We start from the raw sequence: 24,954 nt of genomic DNA, 5'->3' as shown, positions 1-24,954 counted from the left end.
CAAACGCATAAAGTGATACTGAAAATGTATGCTTGTCTGTGTCTTCAAAATTTTTCGTATTTAATCGAAAGAGAACGAGAATTTGCTTCTCGTGAAGACGCTATTAAAATACACTCGATACTACATGACCAATTATCAGCGCCGATATTTAAGGAAATTCTGCGTTAGGCATGGTTTGCTTCCAAATTATCGGCTGAAAGAGAGGTTTTTGAAAATGTTAACGAGGTTTGCTTTTCCACGAAAACCTCAAAAGACCTTGCGTATGCGGAAACATAGCATTTATTCAATGCGGCCGATCCCCTTTAACTTTATGTTTTCCATGTTTTTATGAAAAATACCGTCCTGAAACTTGTACTCGTAATATCGGAAGCGACGATTAACTGCACATCTTTCGAAAGCCGTCTGTGCCGGTCAAAACTTGCAGGTAACAAGTAGTTTCGGGCTCCTTACAGGTATAAGGGATTTCTCAAATCACGAACAAGCATACATTTTCAGCATCACTTTATGAGTTTGGTCGTTTACTAGTCGGTAGTTGTGAATATAATATTATTTGTGATAGTAAAAATTTGTAGACTGCCAAATAACATTGTAAATTTAATAAACGTTCATCCGATTACACGTATTATTTTTCCCATTATATCAATTGTAATATAAATAGTAAAGAAAATGACTGTATTGAAAATTAAAAAAAAACTGACGAACGGGACTCGATCTAGCGAACCAGCGATTACGCAAACCACTTTTTTGTTTAATCTCATTTTGTTCAAATGGTTCAATGGCTCTGAGCACTATGGGACTCAACTGCTGAGGTCATCACTCCCCTAGAACGTAGAACTACTTAAACCTAACTAACCTAAGGACATCACACACATCCATGCCCGAGGCAGGATTCGAACCTGAGACCGTAGCGGTCTCGCGGTTCCAGACTGCAGCGCCAGAACCGCGCGGCCACTTCGGCTGGCTCTCATTTTGTTCGTTAGCGTTCGTTATACTTGTTCGGGGCGGACGTTCCATGATTATTGTTCGAGTTAATCGTTCATCCATGAACTCAGTTTTTTTTATGTTTTATTTATTTATTTATTTTATTACAGAGGGCACCTAACCCTCTGACCGAACACGCTGAGCTACCGTGACGGCATCACGTGGCTGCCGCCGCTTCATGGTAAAAATGGCCACGCACAGGTGTATATTCGACGACCGAAATTATCTTGCGATTTTCTCAATAACGCTTGAGAAGTACGCGCTACTGCTTACACATTTTACTGTCCCAATGGAGTACTACGAGTGTACGAAGTTTGCAGTAAATCAGCGTTCCAAGCGTCGTGGCCTCCCCTTGTTAATAAAGAGAAATGACCTGTCAGCTTCAAATGTATATGAAAATGCACAATACTAGACACTGAGTAAAGAATATGCACAGAAATACGGATAAACCTACTATGGACCAGAAAAGGACAACGTGGCCGAACAAATTATTTTGCAGAACAAACCACGACGTTCCCCATTTCCGAAGTAATAAATGAAGACACAAACAAGAAACTGCAGTCGTAAAATAAACTGCGGTGCTAAGATAACGCCGACCATTGTGGTCGAGCGGTCCTAGGCGCTTCAGTCCGGAACCGCGCTGCTGCTACGATCGCAGGTTCGAATCCTGACTCGGGGATGGATGTGTGTGAGGTCCTTAGGTTAGTTAGGTTTAATTAGTTCTAAGTCTAGGGGACTGATGACCTCAGACGTTAAGTCCCGTAGTTGCTAGAGCCATTTGGACCATTTTCTAAGATAATCGCAGCCTCAAGCACGTGGTACAGACATCCGGTGGTGCTATAACTCAAAGCACAGAGGAACGAAATCACGAAAAATTACAAAAGGAACAGAAAAATGCGTGAGAAATTACAAGCACTTGAGGGGATTTTGTTTTGAAGCCCAACGATGAAAGGAAGAACTGGAAAACGATGAGCTGAAGGCCTCCTCATACACTCCTGGAAATTGAAATAAGAACACCGTGAATTCATTGTCCCAGGAAGGGGAAACTTTATTGACACATTCCTGGGGTCAGATACATCACATGATCACACTGACAGAACCACAGGCACATAGACACAGGCAACAGAGCATGCACAATGTCGGCACTAGTACAGTGTATATCCACCTTTCGCAGCAATGCAGGCTGCTATTCTCCCATGGAGACGATCGTAGAGATGCTGGATGTAGTCCTGTGGAACGGCTTGCCATGCCATTTCCACGTGGCGCCTCAGTTGGACCAGCGTTCGTGCTGGACGTGCAGACCGCGTGAGACGACGCTTCATCCAGTCCCAAACATGCTCAATGGGGGACAGATCCGGAGATCTTGCTGACCAGGGTAGTTGACTTACACTTTCTAGAGCACGTTGGGTGGCACGGGATACATGCGGACGTGCATTGTCCTGTTGGAACAGCAAGTTCACTTGCCGGTCTAGGAATGGTAGAACGATGGGTTAGATGACGGTTTGGATGTACCGTGCACTATTCAGTGTCCCCTCGACAATCACCAGTGGTGTACGGCCAGTGTAGGAGATCGCTCCCCACACCATGATGCCGGGTGTTGGCCCTGTGTGCCTCGGTCGTATGCAGTCCTGATTGTGGCGCTCACCTGCACGGCGCCAAACACGCATACGACCATCATTGGCACCAAGGCAGAAGCGACTCTCATCGCTGAAGACGACACGTCTCCATTCGTCCCTCCATTCACGCCTGTCGCGACACCACTGGAGGCGGGCTGCACGATGTTGGGGCGTGAGCGGAAGAAGGCCTAACGGTGTGCGGGACCGTAGCCCAGCTTCATGGAGACGGTTGCGAATGGTCCTCGCCGATACCCCAGGAGCAACAGTGTCCCTAATTTGCTGGGAAGTGGCGGTACGGTCCCCTACGGCACTGCGTAGGATCCTACGGTCTTGGCGTGCATCCGTGCGTCGCTGCGGTCCGGTCCCAGGTCGACGGGCACGTGCACCTTCCGCCGACCACTGGCGACAACATCGATGTACTGTGGAGACCTCACGCCCCACATGTTGAGCAATTCGGCGGTACGTCCACCCGGCCTCCCGCATGCCCACTATACGCTCTCGCTCAAAGTCCGTCAACTGCACATACGGTTCACGTCCACGCTGTCGCGGCATGCTACCAGTGTTAAAGACTGCGATGGAGCTCCGTATGCCACGGCAAACTGGCTGACACTGACGGCGACGGTGCACAAATGCTGCGCAGCTAGCGCCATTCGACGGCCAACACCGCGGTTCCTGGTGTGTCCGCTGTGCCGTGCGTGTGATCATTGCTTGTACAGCCCTCTCGCAGTGTCCGGAGCAAGTATGGTGGGTCTGACACACCGGTGTCAATGTGTTCTTTTTTCCATTTCCAGGAGTGTATTTGAATTGCATATTTCGAGCACAAAGTCAGACAAGAGCAAATATGAAAATTCTGAAAATCTTTTATTCCGGTGATAGGATTAGCCACATAAGAAAATTACCGTGAAATAATTACAAGAGCAAACAAATTCAGGGAGTTGAAGGCTCTACAAAGCATATACTAACACGTGGGGTACAACAAAGGGTCACGTGCCAACCGATAGAAAATACAGAATAGATGTGAAACTAACGGGACAGAAGCGTTAAAAAAACAAGTAACGCAAGTACACGCACATTCAAACTGAGAGAAACAAATTCTGAGACGAAGCATAGCTCGTACACCTCGCTCCCACATTCCTAGTTTCCAGCTTAACAAAGTAATAGCTCATAAAATCGTACTATTACAGAAACTCTACCACACCATATACGTAATATAATATTCCGCACGATTATTAAGATCTAAAGGAAGAATCAAACCACTTTGCCTCCCTCTAAGCCTATATAAGAGTTGGCTAAACAGCCACAGTAGCAGACGAGAAGTTTACCAGCCACCAACACTATGAAAATGCAATGCACAGACGCATTCAATCACTCTGTCATTCAAAGAGGGGAGGGAAAGAATAGAAGTACATTAAGACACTATAATGTAGAGCAGGGAAGGTGGAGGAAACACAGATACTTCATAAATCGACGTTTGTGTTTGTAAAACAGATGTAGAACAAATAAAAATTCAGAAAATGTATGAAGTTATAGCTGATAAGGACATCCTCAGCTGCTCATTCTTTCTCCTGGTGAGGTTTATTAAATGCTCCAAAAGTATGAGTTGCTAAAGAATGGTAAATGGTGTTAATTTTTAGTGAAACATTATGAAATGGGTCGTATAAAGATGTTTCGTCGCCCTCCTCTGGGAAAAAACTGCACAGGGAACAGTCTTGCCAAGCTAGGACACTGTTACTGTTACTGTTATGGGGTTCTTCACATATAGCTCAATGCGAGAGCAAGCACAAAAAACCACAGTATTAAGAAACATTAACAATAAAAGCAACAGCACCACAACAATTTCAATAAAAATGAAACAAAACATTATAAACAAGAATACACTACAAACATCAATAAGTAAGACAAGAAGGTAACAGAACATCTAACAAACAGATAGTCCGCAGCTCGTGGACGTGCGGTAGCGTTCTCGCTTCCCACGCCCGGGTTCCCGGGTTCGATTCCCGGCGGGGTCAGGGATTTCCTCTGCCTCGTGATGACTGGGTGTTGTGTGCTGTCCTTAGGTTAGTTAGGTTTAAGTAGTGCTAAGTGCTAGGGGACTGATGACCATAGATGTTAAGTCCCATAGTGCTCAGAGCCATTTTAACATACAGATAATACGACTAACTTTGGCTTTCCGCTTTAAAGCATCGTTTCTTTTCAACATTCTAGATTTAAAAAATGTATAGCTGTTAATGTAAAACATTACCATAAAAGGAATACGTGAAAGTTAAATAAACAAAGATAAGAAAACAATATCACATCAAGTACACAAACAATTATAAACGAAATTTTAAATTTTTGGTGTCGTTTTCGAGAGACGTTCCTTTCAAAAACACCAACTGTAAGGGTGAAACGTCCCCTTAGAACAATTTATACAAGACTGTGCTTAAACTGACACACAATGTTTTTAGCGCAACGCAATCTGACTATCAAAGATCCCTGCAAAAGAATGGCCCTGAGTAACATTAAACTATGCCTTTCAGAAATCACTTACCTCACAAAAATCTTCATTACTCGAACTACTGCAATACAGCGAGCGCCACTACTGCCAGCTAAATAAAAGATTCAAACTACGGAAGGCACTAACTACTGATAGGGATAGTTAGCAAATGAAAGATATTAATAGAGAACAAACAATGTATTTACCTTAATAGTCATAATATATATAGCAGTTCATGACAATAGAGAACAAACAATGTATTTACCTTAATAGTCATAATATATATATAGCAGTTCATGACAAATTACAAAACTCCGCCATCTCTCTCCCCACATCCAGCACTGCTGGCGGCTCACCTCCAACTGCGCAACGCTACACGCTGTTCACATCCCGCTGCCGCTGCCCAACACTACAATGGCAGACAACAATGCAAACTAGCCACAGACTGCACACAGCACAGACAGTGATTTTCACACAGAGCGCTACGTGGCATTACCAATATAAGAACCTAAACAGCCTACTTACAAGGGATATGACTGTTACTGCACAACAACTTCACAAAAGGAATATCCCAGTACTATATCAACCAAACAAGTAATTATAAACTAGATTATGAACCTCGAATGACGTATCAGAAGTTATTTCTTTCGATCACTCTAAGAGAACGAATGTCCTTGGTACATTATCGTACAAGTAGAAAGAAATTTGGTTGATTAATGCACTATTAGAGTTCAATATAAAAACAGAAAAGGAAATGGACCAGTAACGCACAACTAATAAATGACAAAGCCAGGTCACACAAGAAGATTCACTCTTCCCGAGAGAAGCACTCGCATTTTAGACATACGTTTCACTTCAACTTTCACTTGTCGCTAGCACGAGACGCAGTCTTGTGGCAGTCATCTTGGGATGCGGTTGTCGGGGGTGGGTTCGGAGCTTGTTGCTACCGTCGGCGGGTGTCCGCTGCCAATGCGCGAGGCGCGGTCTAGTTGCCTCTGACGTTCTTGGAGTCCTATAATAAGTGTCAAGGCCAGGTCACGCAAGAAAATTCACTCTTCCCGAGAAAAGCACTCGCATTTTAGACATACGTTTCACTTCAACTTTCACTTGTCGCTAGCACGAGACGCAGTCTTGTCGCTAGCACGAGACGCAGTCTTGCGGCAGTCATCTTGGGATGCGGTTGTCGGGGGTGGGTTCGGAGCTTGTTTCTACTGTCGGCGGGTGTTCGCTGGGATGCGGTTGTCGGGGGTGGGTTCGGAGCTTGTTGCTACCGTCGGCGGGTGTTCGCTGCCAATGCGCGAGGCGCGGTCTAGTTGCCTCTGACGTTCTTGGAGTCCTCCTTGCAATATCTTATGTGTACACTCCTCTCCGATAGGTAACCATACGAGCATTTGTAGTGTGGCATACTGACAACCACCTGCAAGTTCCTGCGCAAGGCTGGCACACACAAGCTCTTCTTGTGCGCCCCTCAGCAAGCAGTGAACCTTGCCCAGACTTCCCAGACGGTGTTGGTACTGTGACTTGATAGCCGGCAGCTGGGAAGGCGTGTTGACTTGTCCCGCTGACGTCTCACAGAGGTGTCATCTCTAGTCTACAAAACGAAACCTTTGGTGGGTGGCAACCCTGTGGTGCACCAGTGTTCTTCTTCTTCTGATAACGCGATCGAGGGCAACTTCGTAACACATGCCTCGAGTTGTGACAAGCCGCGCATCTTCTTTCTACTAGACACAGGTAGCCGGGTCGTTCGTAGGCACTGACCTCAGCGTCTGGCGTATAGTGTGGAACCCACCGCACGTCAGCGCCAATGTCACGCATGCGGCCAGTGGTCCTGTCAAAACATTTGGGTCGATGCACCCGACGTCCAGTAGGTCTGTCGGTATGACCTCCGAGTGTCGGCTATGGCCTTGCGATCAAAGTCGCCCGCTTGGTGGGGAAGGCGAGTGCAGGACCCAGGTGTGCCACACTCTAGCCAGAGGAGAAGGGGTAGAAAATGCGGCACTCTCTTTGTGTTTCAACTGCTGCTTGCAGCCTGCGGAGTGCTGCAAGCCCAATGAAGACACAGAAATCTCCGTATACTTCGGCTGTTAATTGCTCGTCCGCGCGCTGGTTCCAGGCTGAGATGCCTCGTTTCTCAGTGCCAACTGGGATCACAAAATTTTCAAAATAATAATATGTCAGAAAAAACTCACACAGCTCATATCTCTCTTAAGAGCGTTGCAGGTTGAATTGAATCCTTGTGTAACAGTAGTACTTAATAATAGTTACAAAATGAATTGCCTGGGATAGTTTTACGTTATGCGCTTTACAATAAAAGATTTTAATTAATTCTTTAAGAAAAAGAAAAAAATCTGTTTGAAGAAGAAAAAAAATCATGGTAGTAATATAATGTGGACCGACATTACCAATCAGGGTGGACTCAACTGATCCAAAATGAAGTTCAGTTTTTGAAGCATAAAATTCTTCTCACTAAATATTGGATGTGTATAACAGGACTGGTGTTAACGTTATTTCCACACCCAGACTAGCTATACTAAATATCTCAATATACACAGATACACATTAGACGAGAAACATAACATCAATGCTACTACACAGCTACCACTAGAGACCACGCTGTAAATAAATAAATAGCCTGACTAAATTAGCAGCATCATTACTACACATCCACCTAACTACATTACTCCCCTTTTTCTTCTTAGGCCTCCATGTTTTGTCATGGCTCCTTCTGATGTTCGCGCTACCTGCTGGTGATGATAGACCTGTCACTCAAACCTACCGTCTCCTATAAACTGAATGACAAAGCCAATTCACTCAAGAAAACATGTATATAAACTCAGAGCACACATGGAATGAAGCAGAATGTCATCATTCACATTATATGACGCAGAAAAAAGTGAAATAAGGAACACATTAAATTTATACACTCCTGGAAATTGAAATAAGAACACCGTGAATTCATTGTCCCAGGAAGGGGAAACTTTATTGACACATTCCTGGGGTCAGATACATCACATGATCACACTGACAGAACCACAGGTACATAGACACAGGCAACAGAGCATGCACAATGTCGGCACTAGTACAGTGTATATCCACCTTTCGCAGCAATGCAGGCTGCTATTCTCCCATGGAGACGATCGTAGAGATGCTGGATGTAGTCCTGTGGAACAGCTTGCCATGCCATTTCCACCTGGCGCCTCAGTGGGACCAGCGTTCGTGCTGGACGTGCAGACCGCGTGAGACGACGCTTCATCCAGTCCCAAACATGCTCAATGGGGGATAGATCCGGAGATCTAGTGGCCAGGGTAGTTGACTTACACCTTCTAGAGCACGTTGGGTGGCACGGGATACATGCGGACGTGCATTGTCCTGTTGGAACAGCAAGTTCCCTTGCCGGTCTATGAATGGTAGAACGATGGGTTCGATGACGGTTTGGATGTACCGTGCACTATTCAGTGTCCCCTCGACGATCACCAGTGGTGTACGGCCAGTGTAGGAGATCGCTCCCCACACCATGATGCCGGGTGTTGGTCCTGTGTGCCTCGGTCGTATGCAGTCCTGATTGTGGCGCTCACCTGCACGGCGCCAAACACGCATACGACCATCATTGGCACCAAGGCAGAAGCGACTCTCATCGCTGAAGACGACACGTCTCCATTCGTCCCTCCATTCACGCCTGTCGCGACACCACTGGAGGCGGGCTGCACGATGTTGGGGCGTGAGCGGAAGACGGCCTAACGGTGTGGGGGACCGTAGCCCAGCTTCATGGAGACGGTTGCGAATGGTCCTCGCCGATACCCCAGGAGCAACAGTGTCCCTAATTTGCTGGGAAGTGGCGGTGCGGTCCCCTACGGCACTGCGTAGGATCCTACGGTCTTGGCGTGCATCCGTGCGTCGCTGCGGTCCGGTCCCAGGTCGACGGGCACGTGCACCTTCCGCCGACCACTGGCGACAACATCGATGTACTGTGGAGACCTCACGCCCCACGTGTTGAGCAATTCGGCAGTACGTCCACCCGGCCTCCCGCATGCCCACTATACGCCCTCGCTCAAAGTCCGTCAACTGCACATACGGTTCACGTCCACGCTGTCGCGGCATGCTACCAGTGTTAAAGACTGCGATGGAGCTCCGTATGCCACGGCAAACTGGCTGACACTGACGGCGGCGGTGCACAAATACTGCGCAGCTAGCGCCATTCGACGGCCAACACCGCGGTTCCTGGTGTGTCCGCTGTGCCGTGCGTGTGATCATTGCTTGTACAGCCCTCTCGCAGTGTCCGGAGCAAGTATGGTGGGTCTGACATACCGGTGTCAATGTGTTCTTTTTTCCATTTCCAGGAGTGTATTTACAGCACATCTGTATAAAGTCAATGGAGAAATTGTCGTTGTACCATGCCCACGTTACTGTAATCAGTCGGCGCCCATATCGTTTGATGAATGGCTTCGCCTTTGATATGTGGCGCAGACCTCTTGATCGCCACCACCAAAGGGTCTCCACTTCCAGAGCACTGTGTTGTAGAATGTGCCGCACTGTAAACTGGTAAGCAAAACCTTCAAGTGCATCTGAAAATACCCACGTGTGATCCCTAAAGTATGAAATAATCTCATCCGGCCAGCCTCTGATGTTCCAACACCGGTAATACTTCCATTCACAAAATCAGTGAAGATCGTATCTTTCCTGCACTTGTCAGACTGAGGACTCAACTCACCAAAACAGCTGACGAGGACCTCCAATTCGGGTCTTTATCTGGTGCGAGGATGATTCTTCAGGCAGCTCACTTTCATCTTGTTGAGCAAAACACACTCATCAGATACTAATTTCACAGGGCTTCCTTCGACTTTCAGTTACATTATTCCTCCTGCAGGTCAATCGCGGCCTGATGGGCATGCATGAAGTCGGTTCCTTACTTACACATTCATCACAGGTAATATTAAAAAATTAAATTCAAGCTCACTTCCCTGACATTTAAAAATGATACGAGCCTAGATTTAGATTTCAACAGTCTTCTCGTGAATCGCTCCCCTCAAATTTGTTCCTAACAAGCCAAGCTCCTGCCTCCTCGCATTTTTGAAATGCCGTCTCAATACTAATGGTCAAGGGACTTCCAGTGTCCACAACTCACGTAACTGGCATCTCCCTAATCGAGATTGTTGCCACATAACCAACTGAACTTATCTCTGATTGTATTCTCTTTCCATTGTTGTCTCAGCTACAACGCCTTCCATATTGAACAATCGTCATTGTCGTGCCATAGCCTCTCTGGTGGTTTCTAAGGGGGTCAGCCAGCCTAATTTCAACAGCAGCTGGTGGAGGAACATTCCTGTTGTTCCCAACATGCTCAACATGGAACGACTGTAGTTTCTGTAACTGTTCCTCTGCCAGGTATGGTTGTTCTAGTTGTCTTTTAATATGAACCAGAAAACGACCACGTGGCCGAACAAGTTATCTTGGAGAACAAACTACGACCACTACCCATTTTCGAAGCACTAAATGGAAGAAACAAACAGGAATCTCTATATGTGAAATAAACTAAGATGCTAAAATAGTAACAGCCTAAATACATTGTACCCACATCCGCTGGTGCAATAATCCAGCACACGTACACAGAGAAACGACATAACGAAAAATTAGAGAAATTATACGCACCTGAATCGAACTTAATTTGAAGCCTACCCTAAAGGGAAAAACGGGAGAATGAGGGGCTAAAGACTCGTATTTCGAGCACAAAGCCGAACCAAGAGAAAATTAGAACATTATGAAAATCGTTTAGTTTGGTGACAGAATTACCAAAGTAAGAAAATTACCGACATGTAATTGCATGAGAAAACAGATCCGAGAATTGAAGGCTCGCTAAAATATACACTAGCACGTGGGATAGAACAAAGTCTCATGTACTAACGGATAGAAATTATAGAACAGAAATAAAACGAACGAGACTAAGCATAGCTCGTACACCTATATATCTACACCTACGTGATTACGCTGCTATTCACAATAAAGTGCCTGGCAGAGGTTTCAATGAACCAGCTTCAAGCTGTCTCTCTACCGTTCCACTCTCGAACGGCGCGCGTGAAAGGCGAGCACTTAAATTTTTCTGTGCGAGCCCTGATTTCTCTTATTTTATCGTGATGATCATTTCTCCCTATGTAGGTGGGTGCCAACAGAATGTCAAAACAATCGGAGTAGAAAACTGGTGATTGAAATTTCACGAGAAGATCCCTAGCAAAGAAAAACGCCTTTGTTTTAATGATTGCCACACCAATTGAGGTATCATATCTGTGCCACTATCTCCCTTATTTCGCGGATAATACGAAATGAGCTGCCCTTCTCTGAACTTTTTGGACGTCACCCGTCAGTACCACCTGATGAGGATCCCACACCGCACAGCAATACTTCAGAACAGGGCGGACAAGCGTGTTGTAAGCAGTCTCTTTAGTAGGCCTGTTGCACCTTCTAAGTGTTCTGCCAATGAATCACAGTCTTTGGTTTGCTCGACCCATAACATTATTTATGTTATCGTTCCAATTGAGGTTATTTGTAATTGTAATCCGTAAGTATTTAGTTGAATTTACTGTCTTCATGTTTGAGTGAGTTATCGCGTAATCGAAATCTAGCTGATTTCTTTTCTTTATTCAGAGTCAATAGCCACTTTTCGCACCATGCAGATATCTTACCTAAATAATTTTGCAATTCGTTTTAGTAATTTGATGACTTTACAAGACGGTAAAAGACAGCATCATCCGCAAACAATCGAAGAGGGCTACTCAGATGGTCTCCTACTTCGTTAATATAGATCAGGAACAATAGAGGGCCTATAACACTTCCTTGGGGAACGCCGTATATTACAAGTATTACTCGATGACTTTCCGTCTTCGCACAACTGAGGCGATATTCCACAGGAACGCAATTTGGTTAGAAGACGCTTGTGAGGAACAGTGTCGAAAGCCTTCTAGAAATTTAAAAATATGGAATCAATTTGACACACCCTGTCGATAGCACTCATTACTTCCTGAGTATGAGGAGCTAGTTACGTATCACAAGAACGATATTTTGTGAATCCGTGGTGACTACGTGTCAATATATCGTTTTCTTTGGGGTAATTCATAATGTTCGAACACAGTATATGTTCCAAAACCCTACTGCAAATCGACGTTAGTGATTTGGGCCTGTAATTCAGCGGATTACTCCTATTTCCCTTTTTGAGTATTGGTGTGACTTGAGCAATTTTCCCGTCTTTAGTAACGGATCTTTCTGTGAGCGAGCGGTTTTTTATAATTGCTAAATATGGAGCTATTGTATCAGCATACTCTGAAAGGAATACAGTCTGGACCGGAGGCCTTGCCTTAAGTGATTTAAGCTGCTTTGCTACACCGAGGATATATACTCCTATGTTTCTCATCTTCTTCTTGATTAGAATTCAGGAATATTTACTTCGTCTTCTTTGGTGAAGGAGTTTCGGAAAACCGTGTTTAATAATTCTGCTTTAGTGGCTCTGTCGCCAGTGACTTCATCGTTGCTATAGCGCAATGAAGGTATTGATTGCGTCTTGCCACTGGTGTGCTGTATATATGACCAGAATCTCTTCGGGTTTTGTGCCAGATTCCGAGACAGAGTTTCGTTGTGGAAATTATTAAAAGCATCTCGCCTTGAAGTATGCGCTATATCTCGAACTTCCGTAAAACTTTGCCAGTCTTGGGGATTTTGCATTCTTTTAAACTTGGCACGCGTTTTTCGTTCCTTCTGCAACAGCGATCGCACCCGTTTTGTGTGCCATGGGGGATCAGCACCAACACTTGTTAATTTATGTGGTATATATCTGTCAATTGCCGTCAGTATCATCTCTTTGAAATCATTCCACATCTTTTCATCGCTTACAAGATCAGATCGGAAAGAGTGGAGACGATCTCTTAAAAAGGCGTTCAGAGCATTTGTATCAGCTTTTATAATAGGTGTACTTTGCGTTTCTTTTTGATGGTTGTGGGTGTTACTGTATTCAGCCTAGCAGCCATTGCCTTGTGGTCGCTAATCCCTGTATTCGTCATGATACTCCCTATTTGTCCAGGATTATTTGTTGCTAAGAGGTCAAGTATGCTTTCGCAAGCATTTACGCTTCGAGTGGGCTCCTGAATTAATTGTTCAAAATAATTTTCTGAGAAAGCATTCAGTACAATTTCGGATGACGTTTTATGCCTGCCACTGGCTTTAAACGTATAATTTTTCTAGCATATCGAGGGCAGATTGAAGTCACCACCGCCTATAATTGTATGAGTGGGGTACCTATTTGAAATGACGCTCAAGTTTTCTTTGAACTGGTCAGCAAATGTATCTTTTGAGTCGGGGGAGGGGGGGGGGGGATATTCGGTAAAACTATGCAGTTAATCGTTTAGTCCGATTGTGATGTGTAACCTCTACCCATACTATTTCGCAGGAGCTATCTGCTTCAATTTCACTACAAGATAAACTACTTCTGACAGCCATAAATACTCCGCCACCAAATGTATTTAATCTATCCTTTCCGAACTCTGTTAGGTCGTTTGAAAAAATTTCAGTTAACTTATTTTCAATGAGAGTAAATTCAGGTAACATGGAGATGCCCCTGTTAATAGGTGAGCAGCGAGTGGAGACTGTCTACTCATTCCTGTATCTGGGTAGTATAGTGGCGGAAGATGGTGGAGCTGGAGATGACGTGAAAAACCGCATTAAAAAGGCAAATGCTGCCTTCATACAATTGTATTCAATATGGAAAAATAGAAATATCACATACAAAACAAAAATCCGTATTTTTAATACAAATGTGAAGGCTGTCCTTCTGTACGCCAGTGAAAGCTGGAAAATGGATAAAAAGATAACAAACCAGTTACAAAGCTTCATAAATAGATGTCTTCGACGCATCATGAATATCTGGTGGCCAGAAAAAATATGTAATGAGGAGCTCTGGCGAATAACAAACCAGATACCTATAGAAGACCAGATACGAGAGAGAAAGTGGGGCTGGTTGGGGCACACCTTGAGAAAACCAGATGGAGCCTTCGAGAAAAAAGCATTGGAATGGAATCCCCAGGGAACAAGGAAGAGAGGAAGACCAAGGGGCACATGGAAGAGGACAGTGGAAGGGGAAGCAAAAAGAGTTGGCAAGACCTGGGCAGAATTGAGGCAAATGGCCAAAGACAGAGACGGATGGCGAGTTCTCCTGGATGCCCTATGCCCCCATAGGGGCCAAAGGAATTAGTCAACTTATTTTCAGGTTTAGCCAGCTTTCCGTACCAATAACTATTTGAGCTTCAGTGCTTTCTATTAGGGCCTGGAGCTCTGGTTCTTTCCCAACACAGCTACCACAATTTACAACTACAATACCGATCGTTTCTACAACTAACTTACTGTGTTTTACCCACCCCCTTTTAGACGGTCGCCCTTTCCTCGCTCACACGTTTCTGAGTTCCATCTGAAGAAAATAACTACCTATAAAATCGAACTGTTACAAAACTCTGCTACTCCGTATACCGAATAAAGTGTTATTCGTGATTACGGCTTGACTGGGTTAAGACTTGAGCTAGATCGAAACTTACACGAGCTCAGTTACCGTACTCAGCTACTGCACACGAGCCCCCTCGAGCAACCTTACTCACCGGATTCCCAGGAACGAGTGAAGAGAGCCCTAACAAAATCGATGTCCACACAGGTTGCGGAAGTGGTAAGAGAAAACCTTTTCGCACACTGCCAGTTTAAAACACAATAGCGCTTTGAACGGGAGGAACATCATGTCATTGGATGTAGAGGAAACACAAATAATTAATAAACTGACAAATATGCATGTAAAACAGATACGGAACAAACATGAATTCAGAAAAAGTATGAAGTTGTGGGTGGTAAGGATATATTCAGCTCCTGCCTCTTGCCAAGGTTTGCCAAAGGCGCCGAAAGTATTTGCTAAAGACGTGGAAAACGAAGATAAATTTTGGTGAAAAGTTATGAAATGGCTCTTAGAGACCTTTCAAGAGATATTATTCTCTTCTAGGAACGACATAATGCTCCAGATAAAAATATGATCCTCGTTTGTGAAAACAAAGAATGTTAGGGATAACAGCATTCTTTTTCGCATCCGTTTTTACTAATAACAACTAAGACATTAGTTGGGCTGCAACACAATGAAGAGCAACAAAAACGTCTCTGAATGATACTATTTTAGTGCACTGGATGAGGTAGAAAATTGCTGTATATTCGCTTTATAAATTGAAACACCCTTTTCTTCCAGCAAAATAATATTTATTACGCAGAAGTTGAGCCGTGGCCGGCTCGCGTTCATGCCTTGTTCTTTGGCATTTGTCACAATCGAGTGGCGTGTTATTTCTCCCTGAGTTACTGCCATAACTAGTTGCTGACTTGCCTCCGTCAGTGGCAGCAGCAGCGCTTATTGATACTAGTACTTCTGTACCATCTTTGGTGTGACCGGGATATATCCGTGTGTGGTGTGTGTCGCAGTCGGTCGGTTGGGACAGAGCAGCGGCTCGGGGTCAGGTTGGGGCCGCTGGCGGCGTGCAGCACGCGCGGTCGGATTTGCGAGGCGCTAGCTGCGAGAGCTACAAAGTTCGTCGCCCACCGAACCTGGACCCTCCCAAACACCCAATGTGGCTTTCGACCTTCCTTCTCTGCTGATGACCAACTCCTCCGCCTCACTCATCTCCTCTCCCTCCAGCTTAACTCCCGTCGCTCCGCCCTTTTTGTCTCCCTTGACCTCGAAAAGGCCTACGACCGTGTCTGGCATCCCGGTCTCCTGTTTAAACTCCAAACCTACGCCCTTCCTATCAACTACATCCGTCTGGTGGCCTCCTTCCTCTCCCACCGCCCCTTCTATGTTACCATCCATAATGCCAATTCCCACACCTTCTACCCCTCTGCCGGTGTGCCCCAGGGCTCTGTCCTCTCCCCTCTCCTCTACCTCCTGTACATGGCGGATATGCCCCAACCCCCCCCCCCCCTCCAGTACACCTCTTGCAATATGCTGATGACACCGCATTCCTCGCCCTCGCTCCTCCCTCCAACGGTCCCAACGCCTTCTCCAGACTCACCTTGACCTTTTTGCTGCATGGTGTAACCAGTGGCTCCTGAAACTCAATCCTTCCAAGACCCAGGCAATCATCGTAGGTCGTACCACTCGCTCCTTCCGGCTCCTGGATTTCTCCCTTACTGTCTGCGCACGTCCTGTCCGCCTCACCCCCACCCTCACCTACCTTGGCCTCACCATTGACCGTCACCTCACCTGGATACCTCATCTCCGCTCCATCCAATCGAAAGCCCACAACCGCCTCCGACTCCTCAAACTCCTCTCTGCCCGGACATGGGGGCTGCACCCCTCTACCATCCTCCACACCTACAAATCCTTAATCCATCCCATCCTCTGTTATGCCAGTCCTGCCTGGATATCTGCCCCCCCCCCCCCCCCAAATTCTATCAGTCCCTCCAGATCCTTGAGCGTCATGCACTCCGCCTCGCCTTCTGTATCCGCCTCCTGTCCCCCACGCGGATCCTCTATGATCTCATTCCTTTCCCCCATCTGCTCCTATTCCTCGAACATATCCGCATCCTCTACACCTCCCGCCGTCTTGAACCCCCTCACCCCCTGGTTGCTCCACTCTCCCATCCCCGCCCCCTGCCACGTCTTCACCGTTGTGTCCCCCCTACCCTCCATCTCTACACCCTCCATCTCCTTTCCCAAGGTGGCTTCCGTCAACTCCCCCTCCTGGACGATGCCCTCTCTCCCTCCATTTATCCTTCCTATCAACTCTGAACCTCACTCCCCCTCCTTTCCTCTGTCCTTTCCCTGGGCTCCCTCTTCCGCCCCCTTCCGTCCTGTTTTCTCCCCACTAAACCTCTCCCTACCTCCCTTCTCCTCCCCCAAGTCCTTTTGTATTCCCCTCCTCTGCCTACCCCACTCCCTGTCGCGTCTGCTCCCAACCCCTCTTATGGGTCCTCATCCTCCATCAGCTCCTTTCCCGGTTCCCCCCTTCGCTTTTACTCTCCTTTCCCCCCCCTTTTTTGTTTTCCCATCTTCTGTCCAGTTTCCCCACACCTGCTCTCGACTGTGCTATGTCACATTTGCCAACTTTTTAGTGCAGTGTTCCAGTGACTATTCAGTGTTGTTTGTCTTTCTCGTGTTGCGAACAGAAACCATGCTGTCGCTAGGTGTGAATTTTATGTCTTTTGCGAACAGAATCCAGACTGTCGCCGTGTTTTTTAATTGTCTGTATATTGTTTTCCCTGTCTGCTTCGTATGTATTTTATTAGCATCATCATCCCTCTGTTGTTTGTTTTAAGTTCCACGATTTCTTTTCGCCATGTTATTCTTTAAGTCTCCGATTTTATCGCCTATTTTTTTTATTTATTCTCTTGATCTTTATCACAAAATCTGTAGGCTGAAGAGCGGCATACTAAGCTGCTGCCAGCCCGCCTCCTTCGGGGGGAATTGAAATTCAATAAAGAAAAAAAAAAGTACCTGGACACTAAAGCTGAGTGATCAGTTGACCTGTTATGAAACCTCAACTATTGTGACGTCTCTTCGTTCATTGCCAGTTGTTGCTTTCTGGGCTGTTCCCGCAAGCAGCAACATATCGTGTGTTGGAGTCAGCGACATTTTGTAGCCGTCTTCCTGTATGGTGTTTAACTATTGAATTGGTTGAGACTTATTAGTGAAGTGCATCAGTGGTATCTTCTGCCTTGTGGCCATTAATGTTCCAGTTACCTGCTCTGTTCGTTAGCGTAGTTTTCCGGCAGTGTGTTTTTCCTCACCATGTTGATGCTGTCCGGCACACTGTTTAGTTCGACAGACTTTGGTGTTGTTCATATTTTTGAGTGGTTATTGTGTCTTGACTGTATTTAGACGCCAATTTTCAAGACATAGTGGTACTGGTATCTTTGTCTTCGCTGATTTTTCCATTGTCGTGCTGTTGGTACGGCAGAAGGCAATTGATTAGGTTGTTGGTCGGTCCTTCAGCCTTCCCTGGGTCGGGTTGCCATCCGATTATTTAGTATTACGCTTGGCTGCCTGTCCCACCTAAACTTATGTTCGAGTTACCTCCTCAGGCCGCCCTTGGAGCAGTTCTGAGCACCACTGTTCTGTAGTTTTAGATTGTGATTTCCTTTTAGTTTCAAGTACTGTGCGAGGCCTTCAGCCATCTATTAATTTAGTTTCTTTTAATGTTAAGATAAGGCCTTCAGCTGTCTTAAATTCGAACTTTGAAGATTCTTGCTTAAACTAATTTTTTTAAAGGGAGTTTGCCCATTGGAAATACTTATTATTATCCGGGCCTTAAGCCTTGAGTTGTTGTATGTTCAGTATGTGGCCATCATCCGAACTTTACGTGAAATATTTTAAGATAAGAATTTCAGCTGTCTTAAATTAAAATTTGAAAGGTCACTTGTTTAAAACCTTTTAAAATTTTCTTCTCTATCTGAAATTCTTGTTGTCCAGGCTTTAAGCCCTCAGTTCTTCTATCTCCAGAGTGTGTTTTACGCAAAATTTTGTAACTAAGGCCTTCAGCCGTGTGTATTCCTTCAGGTAGTTTTAATAACCAGTGTTCGGGCCTTTAGCCGTATGGTTTTTGAATGTTTTTAAGGGCATGTGTGATTAAGTGTTTTAGGAAAATAAAGTTTGTATGTTTTGTGCAACTGACAGTAACTGATTTTGGCCCCTTCTATGTTACCATCCATAATGCCAATTCCCACACCTTCTACCCCTCTGCCGGTGTGCCCCAGGGCTCTGTCCTCTCCCCTCTCCTCTACCTCCTGTACATGGCGGATATGCCCCAACCCCCCCCCCCCCTCCAGTACACCTCTTGCAATATGCTGATGACACCGCATTCCTCGCCCTCGCTCCTCCCTCCAACGGTCCCAACGCCTTCTCCAGACTCACCTTGACCTTTTTGCTGCATGGTGTAACCAGTGGCTCCTGAAACTCAATCCTTCCAAGACCCAGGCAATCATCGTAGGTCGTACCACTCGCTCCTTCCGGCTCCTGGATTTCTCCCTTACTGTCTGCGCACGTCCTGTCCGCCTCACCCCCACCCTCACCTACCTTGGCCTCACCATTGACCGTCACCTCACCTGGATACCTCATCTCCGCTCCATCCAATCGAAAGCCCACAACCGCCTCCGACTCCTCAAACTCCTCTCTGCCCGGACATGGGGGCTGCACCCCTCTACCATCCTCCACACCTACAAATCCTTAATCCATCCCATCCTCTGTTATGCCAGTCCTGCCTGGATATCTGCCCCCCCCCCCCAAATTCTATCAGTCCCTCCAGATCCTTGAGCGTCATGCACTCCGCCTCGCCTTCTGTATCCGCCTCCTGTCCCCCACGCGGATCCTCTATGATCTCATTCCTTTCCCCCATCTGCTCCTATTCCTCGAACATATCCGCATCCTCTACACCTCCCGCCGTCTTGAACCCCCTCACCCCCTGGTTGCTCCACTCTCCCATCCCCGCCCCCTGCCACGTCTTCACCGTTGTGTCCCCCCTACCCTCCATCTCTACACCCTCCATCTCCTTTCCCAAGGTGGCTTCCGTCAACTCCCCCTCCTGGACGATGCCCTCTCTCCCTCCATTTATCCTTCCTATCAACTCTGAACCTCACTCCCCCTCCTTTCCTCTGTCCTTTCCCTGGGCTCCCTCTTCCGCCCCCTTCCGTCCTGTTTTCTCCCCACTAAACCTCTCCCTACCTCCCTTCTCCTCCCCCAAGTCCTTTTGTATTCCCCTCCTCTGCCTACCCCACTCCCTGTCGCGTCTGCCCCCAACCCCTCTTATGGGTCCTCATCCTCCATCAGCTCCTTTCCCGGTTCCCCCCTTCGCTTTTACTCTCCTTTCCCCCCCCTTTTTTGTTTTCCCATCTTCTGTCCAGTTTCCCCACACCTGCTCTCGACTGTGCTATGTCACATTTGCCAACTTTTTAGTGCAGTGTTCCAGTGACTATTCAGTGTTGTTTGTCTTTCTCGTGTTGCGAACAGAAACCATGCTGTCGCTAGGTGTGAATTTTATGTCTTTTGCGAACAGAATCCAGACTGTCGCCGTGTTTTTTAATTGTCTGTATATTGTTTTCCCTGTCTGCTTCGTATGTATTTTATTAGCATCATCATCCCTCTGTTGTTTGTTTTAAGTTCCACGATTTCTTTTCGCCATGTTATTCTTTAAGTCTCCGATTTTATCGCCTATTTTTTTTATTTATTCTCTTGATCTTTATCACAAAATCTGTAGGCTGAAGAGCGGCATACTAAGCTGCTGCCAGCCCGCCTCCTTCGGGGGGAATTGAAATTCAATAAAGAAAAAAAAAAGTACCTGGACACTAAAGCTGAGTGATCAGTTGACCTGTTATGAAACCTCAACTATTGTGACGTCTCTTCGTTCATTGCCAGTTGTTGCTTTCTGGGCTGTTCCCGCAAGCAGCAACATATCGTGTGTTGGAGTCAGCGACATTTTGTAGCCGTCTTCCTGTATGGTGTTTAACTATTGAATTGGTTGAGACTTATTAGTGAAGTGCATCAGTGGTATCTTCTGCCTTGTGGCCATTAATGTTCCAGTTACCTGCTCTGTTCGTTAGCGTAGTTTTCCGGCAGTGTGTTTTTCCTCACCATGTTGATGCTGTCCGGCACACTGTTTAGTTCGACAGACTTTGGTGTTGTTCATATTTTTGAGTGGTTATTGTGTCTTGACTGTATTTAGACGCCAATTTTCAAGACATAGTGGTACTGGTATCTTTGTCTTCGCTGATTTTTCCATTGTCGTGCTGTTGGTACGGCAGAAGGCAATTGATTAGGTTGTTGGTCGGTCCTTCAGCCTTCCCTGGGTCGGGTTGCCATCCGATTATTTAGTATTACGCTTGGCTGCCTGTCCCACCTAAACTTATGTTCGAGTTACCTCCTCAGGCCGCCCTTGGAGCAGTTCTGAGCACCACTGTTCTGTAGTTTTAGATTGTGATTTCCTTTTAGTTTCAAGTACTGTGCGAGGCCTTCAGCCATCTATTAATTTAGTTTCTTTTAATGTTAAGATAAGGCCTTCAGCTGTCTTAAATTCGAACTTTGAAGATTCTTGCTTAAACTAATTTTTTTAAAGGGAGTTTGCCCATTGGAAATACTTATTATTATCCGGGCCTTAAGCCTTGAGTTGTTGTATGTTCAGTATGTGGCCATCATCCGAACTTTACGTGAAATATTTTAAGATAAGAATTTCAGCTGTCTTAAATTAAAATTTGAAAGGTCACTTGTTTAAAACCTTTTAAAATTTTCTTCTCTATCTGAAATTCTTGTTGTCCAGGCTTTAAGCCCTCAGTTCTTCTATCTCCAGAGTGTGTTTTACGCAAAATTTTGTAACTAAGGCCTTCAGCCGTGTGTATTCCTTCAGGTAGTTTTAATAACCAGTGTTCGGGCCTTTAGCCGTATGGTTTTTGAATGTTTTTAAGGGCATGTGTGATTAAGTGTTTTAGGAAAATAAAGTTTGTATGTTTTGTGCAACTGACAGTAACTGATTTTGGCCCCTTCTGACAGCTATAACCTGATCCGCTCTGTCCTGCGAAATCAGATTTCAGAAGTATATAGGCTTTTATATTTTTCTTGAGTGAAACAGTTTTGCTTTTCCGAACACATTCTTAATTACAGTTTCATGGAAGGGGTCCAGACACCCTAAGTATTGCGGAATTGACCAACAGATGTCATGAGAGGCGGACCAGTCAATGTAAATGGAGGTGGAGAATACTGCGGTGTCAGTAGATGAGCAGCAACATTAGAATGGGTCGTCAGGAGAGCTTAGCGACTTCGAACGTGGACTAGCCACTGGATGTCGTAGACATTACAACCCCTTAAAAATGCCTAAGTCGGCTGTTGGTGATGTGATTGTCAGGTGCAAATGCGAAGAAACAACCACAGCTATACCAAGAGCAGGTAGACGTCATGTTTTGACGGACAGGGACCATCGGGCATTACTAAGGATGGATGTAAAAAATCGCATGAAATCGTCCGAAGGGATCACCTCCGTGAATGCCAAAGTGTTGTCAGTAGTGCAATGCTGTGCAGTGCAGTGCATATAGCAGAAGGAATGTGCGTAGGGTGTATCTGTATCTGGGGTATGATGATCGAGCAGCTCCTCAGAAGTGAAACAGTTCTGTAGCGAATGCTAAGCGACACCTGAGGTGAGGTAAAGAGCGACGCTAATGGACAATGCGTAACTGGGAACGAGTGATTTTGATTGATCAATCAGGCTACACCCTATGATCATTCGATAGAACAATTTATGTTTGGCGAATGCGTGGAGAAAGTCACCTGTCTCATTTGCAGTGCCAACAGTGAAGTACAGACGGGGTAGTTTTATGGTATAGCAGATTTTATCGTGGTTAGGGTGTGATCACCCTTCTGCGCTTAAGAAAACGCTAAATATGGAAGGATGTGAACAAATTTTACAGCATTGTCTACTCCGTAAGCAGAGAAACATTTCGGAGACGATGACTGTATCAACAAGTCAATGCACCTTGTAGTAAACCAGCATCTGGAAGGCAACGATCAGTGGACCATAAGACTGCTGAAATGGACTCTTCTGCCCAGAATATAGACCTGAATCCAATGGAAACCCTTTGGAATGAAATAGTACATCGAATTCGCTCCGTACTCCAGCATCCAAAATCGCTAGCTTTTCTGCTTTCGGCTGTACAGCAATAATGGACTGCCATTCCTCCACAGATATTTAGAAACCTCGTTGAAAGAGTCCCCAGCAGAATTCAAGCCGTCATAAGGGCAAAGGGTTGACACCCACCGTATTAATCTCGAATAACAGATGCCCAGTCGCTTTCCATCAGAACGACCGTGTGTGGGTCAGAATGGTAATAATTCATCGACTCCTATCTGTAGCCGTGTAACTGTAGGATGTCTGACATGATACTAAACTTTCACAGTCAAAGGTAAGGTGGTAAATACGAAACTGTACAGTAATGGAAAAACAGTGAAAGGATTTTTCCTTTATGCAGTGTCTTCTTGCGCCAACGGTCTTGCCGCACTGATAACACCGGTTCCCATCAGCTCACCGAAGTTAAGCGCTGTCGGGCTGGGCTAGTACTTGTATGGGTGATCATCCGGTCTGCCGAGCGCTGTTGGCAAGCGGGGTGCACTCAGCCCTTGTGAGGCAAACTGAGGAGCTACTTGATTGAGAAGTAGCGGCTCTGGTCTCGTAAACTGACATACGACCGGGAGAGCGGTGTGCTGACCACATGCCCCTCCATATCCGCATCCAGTGACGCCTGTAGGCTGAGGATGACACGTCGGCCGGTAGGTACCGTTGGGCCTTCCAAGGCCCGCTCGGACGGAGTGAGTGTCTTCTTACGTTCGTTTCGGTGGGGCAGACATTTGGGAACTCTTCCTAATGGCGGGACAGTTGTTTGCGGCGCTGTAGTGTCGCTGAAGTCCTCTTCGAAGTCTGTTGCCAATACCACATAGTAAGAATTATTATGATCACGTTAGCTCTTGTATTTTGTACACTCCTTGACATAGAAAGTGAGCGGAAGAAAGCGCTGATCCTCAGTTTAGTAAGATTTATTCTGATCGCGTTGCCTCTTGTGTTTTTTACATTCCGTAAGATAAAAACTGACGCACCCAGACGAGGAAACGAAATTAATCTCCTCATGTTGAGAGGGAGTATGATGTTATTTCAGTTATTACAAAATCGAGTCATATTCACAGAGAACTTGGCAGTATGAGCCGATCCTGGGTTGGATCAAATGCAACGATTCGGTCGGAAAGGGTGTCATAAAGACACTGTATCCTTTCCAGAGGTAAGCTGTCCCACAACTGTTGTAACTGGTCCTTTATATACTGGGAGCGGCATTGACAGCCGATCTGGTCTCACACTTGTTCTATCGCTGACGGATCTGGCAATCCTACTGATCACGGAAGTACCTCAGTATAACGCAGGCAGTTCAGAAACAAGTGATATGTGTGGATTAGCTTGTCATGTTGAAAATTTCACCACGATACTGTCGCATGAAAGGTAATACGTAAGGACACAAGATGCCTGTGATGTAGTTTCGTACCATTAGAGATCCGTCACTCATTACCACCCTCGAAAAAAAGTCATACACCATGGTCCCCACATCATGACACGAGGAATAACACCGGTGTGTCTCTCAAAAACACTGGAAGAATGGTTCTCCTCTCCAGACAGGCTCCACACTCGCCGACGACGGTCATCTGGGATACTGCAGAACCGCGATTCTTCGCTGAACACAGTGTGACGGGATTCATCAGCAGTTCAGCCTTCCCAGTCACGGCAGAACTCCAAATGCATCCAATTGTACTATATAATGATGGAAGCTGCAGAAATGAATTAAAATTTGTGCAACGGCCGGGACTCGAACCCGGCTCTTCTCGCTTACTAAATCACCTGTCGTACAGGACTTCCCCATTACGTACAACTCTGGGGTGATATTCCAGTGCCGGAGAACCCTGGCAGTAGCGACAATTTAGGAGGAAAATAAGGTGAGGATATGAATCGAAGTTTATTTTGGGGAGGGCATTAGAACTGAGTAGTTCGTGCAGCAGTGTTGACCATAGTGCTGTGGTGGTGTGATAGTCAGCACTTATTAGCGAGAAGACCCGGGTTCGCGACCCGCACAAATTTTAATTCATTTCTTTGGCTTCCATCGTTATCGTAGATAAAGATTATCGTAGGTAAAGATGAGACTTCAATATCCCGAGGAAAATTTAACTATAAGCATTAATGTTGTAATGTTAAGGACAGCCTACGCTTGCGACTGTAAGTACCTGGTCCGGAAGTTTCTAGTCTCCGACCAACGGTGCAGGATGAGAGAGAATGGTGCAGGGATCCATTACTTGTTCTCGGGAGTCAGCAGATG

General features: G+C 45.9%; 1 pseudogene; it reads left to right on the top strand.

The window, feature by feature from the left end:
• Positions 1-23,084: 23,084 nt before the first annotated feature.
• Positions 23,085-23,202, top strand: LOC126163784 (5S ribosomal RNA; annotated as a pseudogene).
• Positions 23,203-24,954: the final 1,752 nt, after the last annotated feature.

The sequence above is a fragment of the Schistocerca cancellata genome, chromosome 2 (assembly GCF_023864275.1).
Source record: "Schistocerca cancellata isolate TAMUIC-IGC-003103 chromosome 2, iqSchCanc2.1, whole genome shotgun sequence".
Taxonomy (NCBI): Eukaryota; Metazoa; Arthropoda; class Insecta; order Orthoptera; family Acrididae; genus Schistocerca; species Schistocerca cancellata.
Note: the sequence above shows the minus strand (reverse complement) of the source record. Positions and strands in the feature narration are given on the sequence as shown.